The 14,838-nt window shown below is 35.9% G+C and overlaps 1 protein-coding gene across 2 annotated transcripts in view; it reads left to right on the forward strand.

Moving 5' to 3' along the window:
- Nucleotides 1–5,145: 5,145 nt before the first annotated feature.
- Nucleotides 5,146–14,838, forward strand: part of LOC106645921 (receptor-type guanylate cyclase Gyc76C) — a 131,961-nt gene continuing 122,268 nt past the window's right edge. For both annotated transcript variants that reach the window (XM_089597831.1, XM_089597832.1), the window contains exon 1: nt 5,146–6,524. The gene's annotated coding sequence lies outside the window, so the exon portion shown is untranslated. The remainder of the gene's footprint in view (nt 6,525–14,838) is intronic.

Here is a 14,838-nt window from a genome sequence, read left to right on the forward strand (position 1 = left end):
AATGTAAGCCAGGGAAAAACAGCTCTAAGGGGCATGGGCAGCCACAACGGCTACCTTCTTGGTCGTCGCGTCCCCAACGCGCTTACCCACATGTTCCCGTCTAACGATGAGCGGTTGGTTATGCGGGGAACGACCCGAAGACGAGATATTCTTTGGTCAGCGGCGTACCTCCCTCTATCACAGTCTCCGTACATCGAGACTCCCTGGGTAAGAATCAAGCAACCCGTAGCCAGCTCTTTATCATCAGGAATAATAATAAAGAATAGCCTGGAAGTTTTACCACTGGCGCTTTTTAGGGCCATTATAAGTATTTACGTTCCCTCCTTAACCATCAATTTCATCGGTTCTTTTTAGGATCCACCTAAGTGTAAACTACCTTGCCAACAAATACATTTTTACTACCATTTCCGGAAGTGATTCGTCGACTAAAAGACCATATTAACTAAAGACGGGCACTATTGAACAAAGTCAGTCATTCACTGTCAGACGTCACAAGCGGAGTTGTTCGCCGCAAAGCTGGAAACCCCAGTGACCATCGACCCTATATTACCCTCTCGACTCTAAGCATTTAATCAGGAATCACTGATCCTCTCCAAGGTCTGCGCTGGGAAAACCTACAACAGCTATCAAGGAAAAAAAACTTGAGCCAACGGGACAGCCTCCACTAGACGAGTATCACTAACCAATCTCCCCGTCTAAGATCACCAAAACAACTGAATCTGCAAATAAAAAAGGTGCTTTAGACACCAACGTCTTCGACGTTATACCGGGAGACGTTGGGAAAGAGCACTACAACTAGCCCCAAAGCTTCGGACTTTGTAATTTTTCTCCCGAAGAAAGAGTTAACTTAAGAAGCTCACCAGTCTTTTTTAGGGCCATCGGACGTTGAACTACCTTGCCAACAAATATATTAGAACTTAACAAAGTTGACAGAAAACAGCTTTTAGGGGTCACAAAAATTTTAAGCATGCCAAAAGTCGCAAGAGGGTGAATTGAAAGAAAAACTTCAAGTGTATCTAATAAATACAATTTTACTTAGGCGTCAAGAAACTAACGCAGAAATTTTATCGAGATTAAAACAGCAGCGTCAAAATCGACAACTAAAGAGTCCATTACGTGAGAGATCAGCTTTTCATTGTACCCTCACAGCAATCTCTGAAATCTTCAAAGATCCTACTTCAGATTTTTTAATGAGTAGGAAATGTATTTGTGTTTTTGTGGCAATAAAAATGTATGGTTTAAGGTCCAGGACTTTTTTGCTCTGGTAATAAAGTTGTGAGATATGAGAAAAAAAAATTTTTTTAATATATATTTTTTGGGGGTTCAAAATCTTAACAGCTTTAAAAAATAGCCCTTTTCGTGAATTACACGGGAGAAACTGTAAATCAACGGCTTCTTATGGCCACCGATTATTTTATGGCATAAAGAACGCACGGTACTTTTCAGCATAATTATTTTTTTGAATTCTTACACCTTATTGTTTGACCAAATAAACTATATGGATTCCCAAAAATTATGTTTTCATAAGAAGATTTTTGTTCTGAGATGTATCACGAATATATGTAAAATTTCTAACTGAAAATGTTTCACATTACATGTCAACACACTACAGTGTTTTATTTAGCAAGTCTCGGGCGAAGCCGTGACGGGGGGCTGCTAGTTGATTGATATCCATGACATGATAATTTGGTAAGAAAATGTCATTCCGCATTTTTATCAGCAAACCCTTTCATTTTATACCTAAATCATAGGATTGCATTCCAATAGCCAATCTGCCACCTTGGGACGGCCGCCATGTTGGATTTAGGTCACGTGCTTATTTTTTTCGTATCCCATTCAGCAAACCCTTTCATTTAATACCCATATCAGGAGGGTGCGTTTCAAATAGCCAATCCACCATCTTGGATGTCCACCATGTTGAATTTAATCACGTGACTATTTTTTCGTATTCCTGACAGCAAACCCTTTCATTTGATACCTATATCATGAGGGTGGATTTCAAATAGCCAGTCCGCTATTTTGGGGAGGCCGCCATATTGGATTTGTAATGACGTTTCTTAGCTAGTCATATATTGTCATCAGATCTCAGAGCGTGTGCAAAATTTCATCCTAATCGAAGACCAGAAAGTGGGTCAAATTAAGATTCCAAGATTTTCTTACATACATAGTTAGTTACAAGTGAAGCTAATAAAAGCGTGTTAAAAAGTGTGCGGTACATAATCACCCTTTTTTCATTCAAGAAGCTAATATTGGCATTGTTGAAGGTGAGAGGCAGGTGATTATTAATGAAAGAAATCTTTTTGTTAAACCTTATACTTGCTGAAGTGTGCTTGAGACGATCGCTACATCCCATAAATGATATCCAATAGGATGGACCGAGTCGACTGAGAGAAACTTTGCACTATAGGATATCGCACAAGAGACTTGCATACTTGAGGAAATACACTGAAAATAAGGGAAAAAGGATGAAGTGGTAGAAAGGTAGAAATAAAATAAGTAAATATAACGAATCCATCACCATGAGGAAATTGGATTATGCAAAACCTACTAGAAACACGTCAATTATTTGATAATTTACACCTACTTGAAGTAAACTATAGTTGGGTTGCATGATATATGCTGCTCGTTGGTTGTAAAGCTTGCCTCTCATATAATTATAACAGTGCTCATGACTACTTTACTTGTTCAATCGCCGAAGCTGTGGGACCTTAGGACAACGGTATCAGCGGAAATCCATTTTTAATCTGGATTTACACGTTCCAAAGAAAAAAAGAAAATTTTTGGAGGCACAAACTTGAACCAATTTTTTTCTGACTCTACATACCCTCAGAAATGAGAAAAAAATTGTGTGCAAGCATTTAAGGGCTTGTGACACTGTTTTCCTCCCCACTAAAGATTTTAAATACTGATTATCTAAAGTAAAAAAGCCAGAGTAAACTGAAAAATGTCGGAAACTGATTGAATCGTACCAGGTTTAAAAAAAATCTTATTTTTCCGCATTCTGTAGACGTTTGGAAGCATTTATCACCCCAAATTTATGCATAACTTCAGTATATAAATAATTTAAGGTGAATTTATCAATCTAAAGCCTCCCCATGAATTGCAGTACCAAAAATTGGTGTGAAAATGTATTATTTCATCTCGAAAATCCTCTTTCGGAGGTTTTGGAGGTCACTGTTCACGAATCAGAAGTCTATTTGCAAGCAGGGGTAGTTTCAACCCCCCCAAAACCACCACAAGTTGCAGTCAATAGTTAAAAAAATCCATAATTTGACCATGTCTCAAGGAGGTTTTAAGATCGCTCATCACGATTTTGAAGTCCATTTTTTCGTAGGGGTAGTTTCAACCCTTATAATCACCCCCACTTCTGAAAAATCTTAAAAATCCTACTATTTTACCGTGAAAATTTTCTCTTGAGAAACCGTAGAGGACTTACTTGTATATTGTTTTAATATTGAATTAATGAGTCGAACAGTATTAAAACTACCCCTGCACACAAATAGATACCAAATGTATGATCAGTGACCTCAAAAATCCATGAGAAACGATTTGGAAGGCAAGATTATAAACCCTTAGTGATTTTCTGAAAAAAATAATGATTTTAAGCGTTGAAACTACCCCTGCTTGCAAATAGACTTCTGATTCGTGAACAGTGACCTCCAAAACCCTCGAAAGAGGATTTTCGAGGTGAAATAATACATTTTCACACCAATTTTTGGTACTGCAATTCATGGGGAGGCTTTAGATGGGTAAATTCACCCTAAATTATTTATATACGGAAGTTGTGCATAGGTTTGGGTTGATAAATGTTTCCAAACGTCTACAGAATGCGGGAAAATAAGATTTTTCTTAAACCTGGTACGATTCAATCAGTTTCCGACATTTTTCAGTTTACTCTGGCTTTTTCACTTTAGATAATCAGTATTTAAAATCTTTAGTGGGGAGGAAAACAGTGTCACAAGCCCTTAAATGCTTGCACCCAATTTTTTTTTCATGTCTGAGGGTATGTAGAATGAGGAAAAAATTGGTTCAACTGTGTGCCGCGAAAAATTTTCTTTTTTTCTTTGGAACGTGGTAATCCAAATTAAAAATGGATTTCCTCATCAACCACATCAAGTTTCAAGAAAAGTTTGTCAAAAAAACATGACCAATCGCCAAAATAACAATGAAAAGTTCAAACGGCTTATCTTGTCATACCACCGTCAAAAAGGTTTAACTCTCACGGCGATCGGTAACCAAAAAGCCGATACCGATCTTGAGAAACCGGCAGTGGCGCCCAGGCAACGGCGACCTGACCAACACGAGTGTATATTTGGCAGCGTATACCACCATCATCTCACGGTTGCAGCTGTTGACACTGCACACACACACACACACACACACACACATACACACACAAAACCCACACTAAAGTCGCCACATCGGCAAGGCATACAACACCAAACGCAGTGCTGCCACTTTAGCGACCGTTCCCTAGACTTCTCTCTCTCTCTCTCTCTCGCGATCTCCCTGTCTTCGTTGCTCGTGCACATGAAGCCTCGTTAAGAGAGCGCGGGGCGAGCGGCCGAGGGAAAGAACAAGAGCGAAAAACCGGCATACTACTTGGCTCCGATATGATACTCTCCAAGGGAGTCGGAGATCAGTAGTACGACGCGGCCTCTGCTAACGTGCGGTCGTCCCCGCGTCATACACAGTGTTTGCGCGTCGAGTGGCAAAAGTGTACATTGCTAAACCAAGTGTATGTAGATTGTACCTCTGTATTTTATATGTGTACATGCATACGTAAACGTCGTACTCGGAGCGCAACAGTGTACCTACTCTCTGATCTGCTGTACGTAGTGCTCGCTCTTCGCTATATATACAACACTATAAAGACACGGTTTCGGAGCGCGCGTGCGGCACACGCGAGAGGTTCTTTCGATTTTTATTTTTTTTTTTTGTTTTTTTGTGGTGTTTCTTTTTTTCCCCCCATCCATTCACTTTTGGGCCGATAAAACCGATGTGTCAACGCTCGAGCACGTGATCCACCAACATAAATATACATACATACGCGCACTTTGGCGCATCTCAGGCGCGTATTCGCATGATTTATTTGGCGCGAGCTAGATTTTCCTATCTCGTGTAAGCACATCGATATATTACATACATATATATTAATTTATTGTGCGACGTGCAGCTTTTATTTGCATCGTGCGACGCGTAATGGAAGCGACGAGGGAGCGGAGTAATGTAACAGGCGCATAATATAATGTACGTGCACTTGGATGCCGAGGCTATCTCCGTCTCTTCCGCAAAACAGCAGCCGAGCGGAGTGATAATAAGCATATAATTACGAGCGAGCGAGCGAAAAAGGGAGGAAAGATCGGCGCAACGATACAGCTCGACGCAGATAAGCCTGTCCTAACCTAGAGGAGAGGATTTGAAGGGGAAAAAGAGACTATCGCTTTTTTCGTACGGAGCAAAGTGAAGCTGACCGGGAGTTGTCCGGCTTTTTACGAAAATTTCGCGCACGATCGGTATACCGCGAGCGCGCAAGCACATACACGTACACAAGTGCGAAACGCAGCTTACGAGTGTAAGTACAAGCTGCAGAGACAAGAAAGCGAATAAGAGAGATTCCTCTATCTAGTACCCGCTGCAGCTGGCTTTCTCTCTCTCTCTCTCCGCGACTGATAATTCATTTGACTGCACGGCGATTTTTTTCCCTTTCACGCAGAAGCTCGGAAAAATCTGTGTGGACATATTTATGACAGAACTTTGACACAGCAGCCGAGAGGAGCGGAGTGGCGCAACTCAACGTATGTACTCACGAGTATCGTGGATGTGGTGGTGTTCCTTATCGTACCTACGTACAGACACATACGTACAAGGGAAGGAAAAAGACGCAGAGAGAAAGAAAGAAGAAGGAAGGAAATAGCGCGTGCACATGCTCACGGTTGGTATATATAGGTACACGGTGTTATACCGAGCCTCGCGAGCTCCGAGTCCCTTGTTTCTTTTATTTCGTCTCGTGGCGTGAAGCAGAGCCTAGCCTATATAGGTGTGCGTCGTTTGCTCTATTGTGCAGCCCCGACTCTCATCTGCCGCTACGTCTCGTATCTGATGCATGTTCTACTTCATTGTACAGTGCCTGTGTGTTCGAAGCTCGACTGAGGAAGAAGATCTTTGAGAGGAAGTATAACGAACTGCGGGTTCGGCAAGTGTATCGGTAGCCCGATCGGCAAGAGATCGGTATGCGTCGAAGATAAAGTGGCCGGCTGTTGAATCAGTGAGGAAATACAACGAGTGTGATTAAATAAATATATATATATATTTGGTGGTGTTGATTGTTTGTTTTGAAAAATAATACAGATATGTATGCAATGGTGGTGATATTATAATACAGAGTGGATGTCGAAGTGACGGAGAGCGGACGCTGTGCATCCGCAAAGTGAGATCGGCAAGGGTTGCCGGGAGCCGCCGCATGCGAGGTGGATCGCCGCTCGTGTTGTTTTTACCATGCTGGACACGGCCACGAGTCACAGGTAAGAAACGAAGAAAAAAAAAAAAAAAAAAAAAAAAAAACAACAACAACTTTTTTTATGTACACACATCCCCACACCGGTCGGCTCTTAATAGTCGCCGGAAGGAAATCCGCTGCGCGCGAACGATGTGCTTTATTTTTCCTCTAGGACGACGACTCCCCCTTTTCTTCGTGCTTCGCGTACGTGCATGCGCCGGACTTCCTTGGAGCCTTTGAGTTTTCCTTCTCCCTTTGGTCGCCTATTTTAGTCCGCATAGTTCGACGATCCTCCGTTTTGTCGTATCTCAAGGATTTTCTTAAATAATATTGTACTTTTACGCTGATTGAAAAGACTTTGCTATCATTGTGTCGATGATCGAGTTGAACATTTCACGGCTTCTGTGTAGTCCAATGATTCTTACATTTTTATGGACACATGCTAATTGACTAGCCAATAACTTACAGTACAAGTTGATGGCTACCTGCTCTGAAATAATTTTTTTTTTTTTTTCTTTTCTTATACAACTGATTCATGTACACCATACTTGAATCGTCTCTCGAGGTGTCTTTAGTGTTTTTGCATGTATAATAATCGTAAAGACAAAGTTATATTCAAGTTTTTTTCGTATTTTCGAATCGTCTTTAATCAAACTATAAATAGACGCCAACATTTATGCAAAAATATCGTAAACAAGTTCTCTATATACCATTTGTGTATTATACATATTGAGCAACGCAATTATTTTATACTACTCAAAGTTGTTTACAATATTCTTGCAAACGCCTAAGTAAAGTTGCAAAAAGAAGAAGCAACGCGCTGACGACGATGGCGAAGGCGAAAAATATATTGCAAAATAGTGTATCCAAGATTTTTCTCTCTCTCTCTCTCTCTTTCCATTTATAATGCGACGAGCTATTTTTAAATCCTCATTATGCATTCGCAGAAACAAATAACTCAATCGCCGCAACCGCTGGCTCGTTCACTCCTAAGTCGCGACACTCAACTTTCATAGCATTTAAAATTTTATAAGCTGACACACGACTGATCTCAGGTTTCTGGCTGAATATCAGTTTCGAAACTATCATCGACTATCGCGTGAAATGTCATTTTTTCAAGAAAAAAAATGCATAAAACATCAGGAGAAATCGTGGCTAATTGAGATATCATTAGGTACAGGTACGCGTTAAAAAAACACTGCTCCAAAGCAAATTGGATAATTTGACAGGTATGAGCAGTAATGCCGGTCTAACTTAATTATAGCTCGGGTTTGGAGTTTTTCAATTGTAACATCCTTGTAACGTCTACGTCGCTAAATGTTTTGAAATAGTACAATTTTAGTAAAAAAACAAAATCAGGTCTCAACTGCATTTCGCTGCTCAAACACAAATGTTTTTGAGCTCAAATTAGTGTTCGCAAGAATGTGTGATGTGATTTTTTTTTTAAATTCACATTTTTGTAATGGCAACAGTAGGACGTGGGAAAAATTTGCTACACCCCCATAGCTCCAATATAGGAATGCAAAATTCGAAGTTTTTGCTTTAAATCGATGTTGCATATCAATTTTAGGGTGCTGCTATTACATTTTGATGAAATCACACTATCAATTAGCACTCGGTGACCCGAAAACTCAGAAATTGATCCTATAAACGTATTTTGATTGTATTCTTCTGTTTTAACAATTCTGGTGTCATATTATTTGAAATTTTTCCTACGTCACTCCATTGGTAATTCAACGAAACTAATTTTTCCAAAAATCGCAGAATCACCAATTTTTACGGAGTGACATCAGCCCATAAACATTTCCGTGACTGCGAAAATTTAGTTGAAGCCTGATTTTTTCTGAAACTGTACTATTTCAAAACACTGCGTGTGTCGTCAAGTGGAGGTCACGACTGTTCTCTATTAGCTAATTTTTCTCTCGCAGAGTATTATTTTCGCATATCTGCAAACATTGTGCGGCACAGCTGTAGGAGCACTACAACGAGAGATAAGCGTACATGCAAGTGGGTGTAAATTTGTTATCTGGCTTTCGAGAAGAGCGAGAAAAAACAGGCACGCAGAGATGGATAAAAATTGTGTTTGTGTGAATTGAAAAATTTGTCGAATTACCACGAAACTCGTTAATTTTTTTCGCACATACTCCCGAGTACGTGATGTCTTTTCTACACGAATGGTTATACTTAGACCTACAGTGATTTCTTCAAATTCTTAAAAAGTTGTGTGTACTCATTAATTGTAATTGAAGTCAGTGTGTATGAGTGTAAATAAAAAGTGTAAACACTCGTGAACTACTTCTGCTGTTGACAATATGATTTCAGAATTTAAAAAATTAGGTTTTAGTGGTACATTTTTATAAATTTTGGCTGAAAATTTTAGTTTACTAATAAGAGACTGTAATACAATCAACGCATATATTTATAATCAAATAATTTGATTATTCAAACATACGAGTTAGTCCTCAAAAAATAACCCGTTTTTTTGCCCAATTTTTTAGTAAAAATTTTTTTTCGACACCCTTGATACCGGACTTTTTTTACTCACAATGTCATCAAGTATTAGCGCGGGATTCAGTGGAGTTGACACCGTTTTTTCGTGATTTACATGCAATTATTATATTTATACATATCATCTACAGGAATATGATTTTAACATATCATGAAAAAAAGATGTCACCATCACCACTGAAATCAGTGTTCATGATTTTTCCCTTGTAGTACACGACATTATGAGCAAAAGCAGTTCCATCTCCAGATTGTGCCTTGAAAAAATTTTTTATTTAAAAATCGGGAACAAAAACGGGATATTTTTTGTTGATTTCCTCATGCATGTTAACTTGTTTTTTTCTATTAAAATTACGTCTCGATTATTTTAGAAATCGGCATGTATCAATATTACTTTTTTTTTGTAAACGTTTTAGTATGATTCAATACTACATTCTAAAATTTGTCAATAACATAGAATACATTTAAACTTAATAAGTTTCATATTTCTAAAAATATCGTCCCATTCTAAATGTTAAAAATAAAATTCTTACGCGGTAATCCATCGAAGATGAAACCGCTTCTGTTAATACTGTAAACTGACGAATTCCAAAATTTGAAGAAACGAAAAGAAAAAAGATAAAAATAGTTACATTGAGTGTAAAGAAAGATGAAAGTTAAGCATTTTTAAATTCTAGGCATAGCAAACTATGTTTGTCTTGATCCCCAATTCAATCAACAGCTACGCGCTCATCATTACGTTGCTCAACACGTATTATGTATTTATAGCTATCTGTAACCGATCGCGTGCTATCTTAACTAGAATTTTATCGGCTCTTTCTCTGCGAAGCGTTGACAGTTTTCTGAAAATTCAATAAAAACACGCAAGTGGTTTCCAAGATCTTCTCAAATTATTGTATGTTCAAAATAATGTTTTCAACAGAAAGTCACAGTACACAAATATGAACTTGAAATTATTGTCTTACGTAATTTTAAAGGTGTTTCAAAGTAAAACCTCTGATACGTTACATTTGCCACAACTTCTTTATAAACTTACGTAACTTAATATACTATAAATAAAAAAACTCATGAAGAAAAACTCGAATGAAGACATAGCTATATGAGTCACACACCTTTGCTTTTACACAGAATTTTTGAAAAAAAATATCACAGTACTTTTATGAGTATCAAAAAAATGAAGCCACCGCATTTAAAAAATTTTATTGCTAAAGTATATTCTTGCCTTTAGTTTGGATATGATACACATGAATAAATTCAAATTACGGTATTTTCACGTACTGGATTATACTCTAGGGACAACCTTAAAAACATTCACGACCTTGTTGATACACAATGTATACTTTCATTGCCTCAAAACGTATTGGACGGATAATCACTTTATACACACATTTACATTTACATATACATATACATTTGATACACACTTCAGACAAGAAAAAAGCTGCAAAATAAATGTTTTCAGTCATCTTAACCATAGACTTTCAATACCTTTCATTGGATATATTTTTAAAAAAGCCGTTCTGAACAACAAAATGAAAAAATATTATTTCACAATGTTATATAACGCAAAATACAAACGCAGTTGAGTTGCTCTCGTTACCTCCCCATCTTACTTTTATTAAACCTAGCACTCTTTCGAGTATTGCACATGTTGGTAACATTGTTTATATCAGCAGATTTCAACTATACCTGCCAATCGCAACGAACACAGAAGTTAAAAAACGTCGGTTGGCGTTGAAAATTACAATACGACGCATATCAAAGCACTGAACGCTCATTTGCGTATCCATGAATTTGCTAGACAAGTTTTATTCATAGATGCGAGCGTGAAGTTGAAACTGAAAAAAAATGTGAGCTCCGGTTTTGCCAAAGTTGAAAAAGGTGTATTGCACACATTGTACAGCCACGTCTCATCCGCCATCGAGTGTACCCACGTCGTTCACACGCTTGTGATTTTTTTTGTTTGTTTTTAATTTGTCTCCACAGATCTGTCCTGCCATGTCGTATCGATTCATATAAAAACATAGACATGGCGCCAGGTATAAAAAAAAAAAAAATTGAGGCAATAACGATAATAAATATTAACACACTCCACAAGTGTCAGGTTGCGTTTGTAAACATTTTTTATTTATTTACTTTTTTTTTTTTTTTTTTTTTTTTTTGTATTACTTATTTACTAAGTCTACATGGCCGTATCGTACGGAAATGTTTATTAAGCGTTTAACTGAATTGTCATACATTAGTCTTATTCTTAAATTTGATTAGTTTCTCTGTTTTTCTTACAACAGTACCTTTTATAATGATGACCTTGTAACAGTGGCACCGATTATTTTTGCGATTTCAAAGCTATTTTGAGAACAAAATATCTTTCTTTCCACAAGTATGCATACGGAGTGAATCACTATAATTTGTCGCTATAATCTATTGCTGTAGTTAAAAAATGTTTCTCCGAAACATATTACTTCATCTCAATACCATATATACTGAGCGACCCAATTCTTTGAATCAAAGAAAATTTCTTTATCCTCATTCCGTTAAATATTTTCTTATGAGTAAAAAAATATAAGTCAATTGAAAATAATAGTTTATTAAATTAAAATTTTTTTTTTTTAATTACGAATTTCTCATTTAGTTGTATGAAATATTTTTTTGGATCGACTAAATTTGTTTCAATTAAAAGAAAATATTTAACGGAATGAGGGTAAAGAAATTTTCTTTGATTCAAAGAATTGGGTCGCTCAGTATACTTGATTCATTCATACTTCTGGGACAGGACTTATAGAAAAGCAGTTACGTGTTTTAAAGAAAATTCAAGTATCCATTTTTTAAACCAGTTTAGATGAATAAAAATAGGAAATACCATTTAAAAAAATAATAGATGCTTATGATGACACAAATAAATTTTGCTTTCAATCGATAAACATTTTTATTTTTTTATAAATATTTTTCAAGTTATGTCAAGTTCGTTGATCAAAATAATTTTTGGGGGAAATAGTTTTCGGCAGCGACTGCGTTGTGAGGGTAAAGAAAACATTTATTTTTTCACGACATTGGTTTTTTTTAAATACTTTGATAAAATATATGCTGTCAGTGGAAGAACGAGGAAAAAGCAGCTCATATTTTCAGCCTGAGTACATTTGGGTCCCTTGGTCGAAAACAATTACATTCTATTAATATCTTTTCGAAGAAAAGAATAAAGGCTACTCGATTTATTTTTAGATACAGTTGCTTTTGCTCTTGCTTTGCTCACACGTACGTATTTAAAAACGTCATGGGTGCAGATTTTCCGAATGTTTTCGATTTACAATATTTAAGCTCTCAAAATTTATCAGTAATGAATTTTGTTTTCAAAGTTAATATTTTTTTTATATTTTTTTTTTTTTTTTGTGAAATGTTGCGTGACAAAAAAACTTTCAAAGTTAAAATATTGAAAAATTTTAATTTCATTGAAAGAAAAAATACAAAATATTATTTGAATTCAATTAGTGTATGATTATAAAAATGGTTAGATACAGTCTATAAACGGGAGGGGAAGGAAGCGGGATCAGGAGTGCGAAAAGCACACAGGGCACCGCTGATGAAATTTTTTTTTTTTTTTTTTTTTTTTTTTGTTAGTAAGCATCATTTTTCTACATTTATCTGATTTTTTAACTATTACTAAAGTATGTTGTTTCTAGATCACAACATCGTTCCCGGATCAGCTCATGTTTAATTGCTCATTTTTATTTTCAAGATATCTCAATAACTACATGGCTGCATGAGCTTGCCCAAAAAACGCATGAATTTTAGATTCTGAAAAATAATTTTTTCTTATCAAAAACAGTTTTTTTTTTGCTTTAAAAATAAGCACCAATTCAAGTAATGAAATGAAAAACATTTGAAAAAAAGAAAAAAGCTACCACTCTAAGCAATTGGTTACTTATGGTCACGATAAGAATTTAAAATTAGCACGAAAAACTACCGAAGCAGCCAAGAGATGCGAGTAAGCATGCACGTGTGTTCAGTATAGCGTGAAAATTTTTTGACACTTGCCAGCAGGAAAAGTGAGGCAGCGTAAGAAGCCGTTTTGAAGGGAACAGAAAATAATCACAAGATCAGCCATTATTACAGTCTAGAGATAATTTTAGTTTATCCGACAGCTGCATAGAAAGAGTTATACATGCAAGGATGTCAGTTAAGTGGCAATAAAGATTTTAATTGTTTTAGTATATTATTGAAAAGTCTCTAGATTGTATGATAGTATTATGAGGGTGGTTTAACATGTCTGAAATGTAAGCTTATGTCTAAAATTATGATCTTATTATATACTAAATATCCAAAGAGTCTTCTACTTTTGATAACTTTTATTGTGAAATTCATATCATTTTACCAACATAATTATCATAAGCAACAAGTACTCATTATCATCGCCTTTTTATGAGTTATAAGGCACGTTGTCTTCGGCTGTGGTAAAATAAACGTTGATGATAAAAAATTTAATTGGAAGCTCATAACTTGGTAATTTTCCGGAATTTTTACCGAAAAAAATGTATGTATGTATGTTTTATCTGTCGAATGCTACGATGGTCCAAGTATGCTTCTAAAACTTGTTTTGGTACAATACGGACGAGTTTAATAAATAACCAATTGAAGGCGACAAATTAGTAGTTTATGTAAGTTTTTCTTAAATAACAAACATATAGGCATCAGAATAGAGAAAGTAGTACATGCTCTTTTTTTCATCAAACGGACTCTTGTTTTGTTGTTTTTTTAGGTTTAGAAAAATTTATTTTCATACTTAAGATCTGTACTGTTATTTCATTTTTTTACTCATTGGAATATCTTAAGCAGATGATAACTTCAGGTTTTTTTGTCTCTTTTTCCATTTCCTATGAAGTCGTAAATTATTTGGTTTTCTATTGCTTTGCAGTATTGCAAGAGAAATTAAAATATTGTTTATAATCATAATATATGATTAGTATGAGAACTAACTGTAGCAATACTTACATTGATGTTCTTCAAAAACTCAAAAAATGCAATTTTACTTTTAGATCCTTCTTGTTTAGTTCCACATCAGTGCTTCTTTCCCGTACGCCAAAGACATACTACAGTAAATGTCTACTGAATTTTTTAGTCATGTGATTGTAAATATACTACAAGAGAATCATTAAGCACATAAATAATCATATTCGCACTATCTGATAAATAAAATCAAGTCAAAATGCAAAATTTCTGAACTGACCAAAAGTGTGCAGATGTACCTACTTTTTTATTCTCTGTAAGACATTTTAATATATTTTTTAGCTCTTGCGTGAAAATATTATTGTCACTGGTACTGGCTTTTCTGTAATCAACTAAAGACAAGATTACAACTAACTCCATAAATAAGAGATACCGTGGAAATCTCATAACTTGAAATAATCGTGTTATTGATGAAAAGCTACGTAAGTGCAGTATTCGCCGCCTTACCATCTTGCGTGCTACACATAGTCATCTGTGTGACGATTAATATTTGTACCTGATAAGAGCCTTGTTATCCTTATAACTGTACGGGCCGAAAAGTCGAATGCCATTTATTTCATTGAAATATGTATTAGTTATGAAAGACAGTGTTGTAGTTTATATCTTTTTTTGAAAGCTACATCCCGAGCAAATAAGGTTTTTGAGCTATTTCATATTTGACTGAGTCAATTAATAATTTAATTTTTATTATTTTTCATTCTTTTTAATCATCATACAGGCATAAAAGTTTAAAAACTATTACTAATCAGAAAACAGAGATTAAAAGCCAGTTGGTAATTGAAAGTTATATAAATTTTACAGTAAAAATTATTAAAAATGGAAGATTTTTTTAG

Source organism: Copidosoma floridanum, unplaced genomic scaffold (assembly GCF_036245765.1).
Source record: "Copidosoma floridanum isolate Cflo_tuat_1 unplaced genomic scaffold, Cflo_Japanese_pri ptg000040l, whole genome shotgun sequence".
Taxonomy (NCBI): Eukaryota; Metazoa; Arthropoda; class Insecta; order Hymenoptera; family Encyrtidae; genus Copidosoma; species Copidosoma floridanum.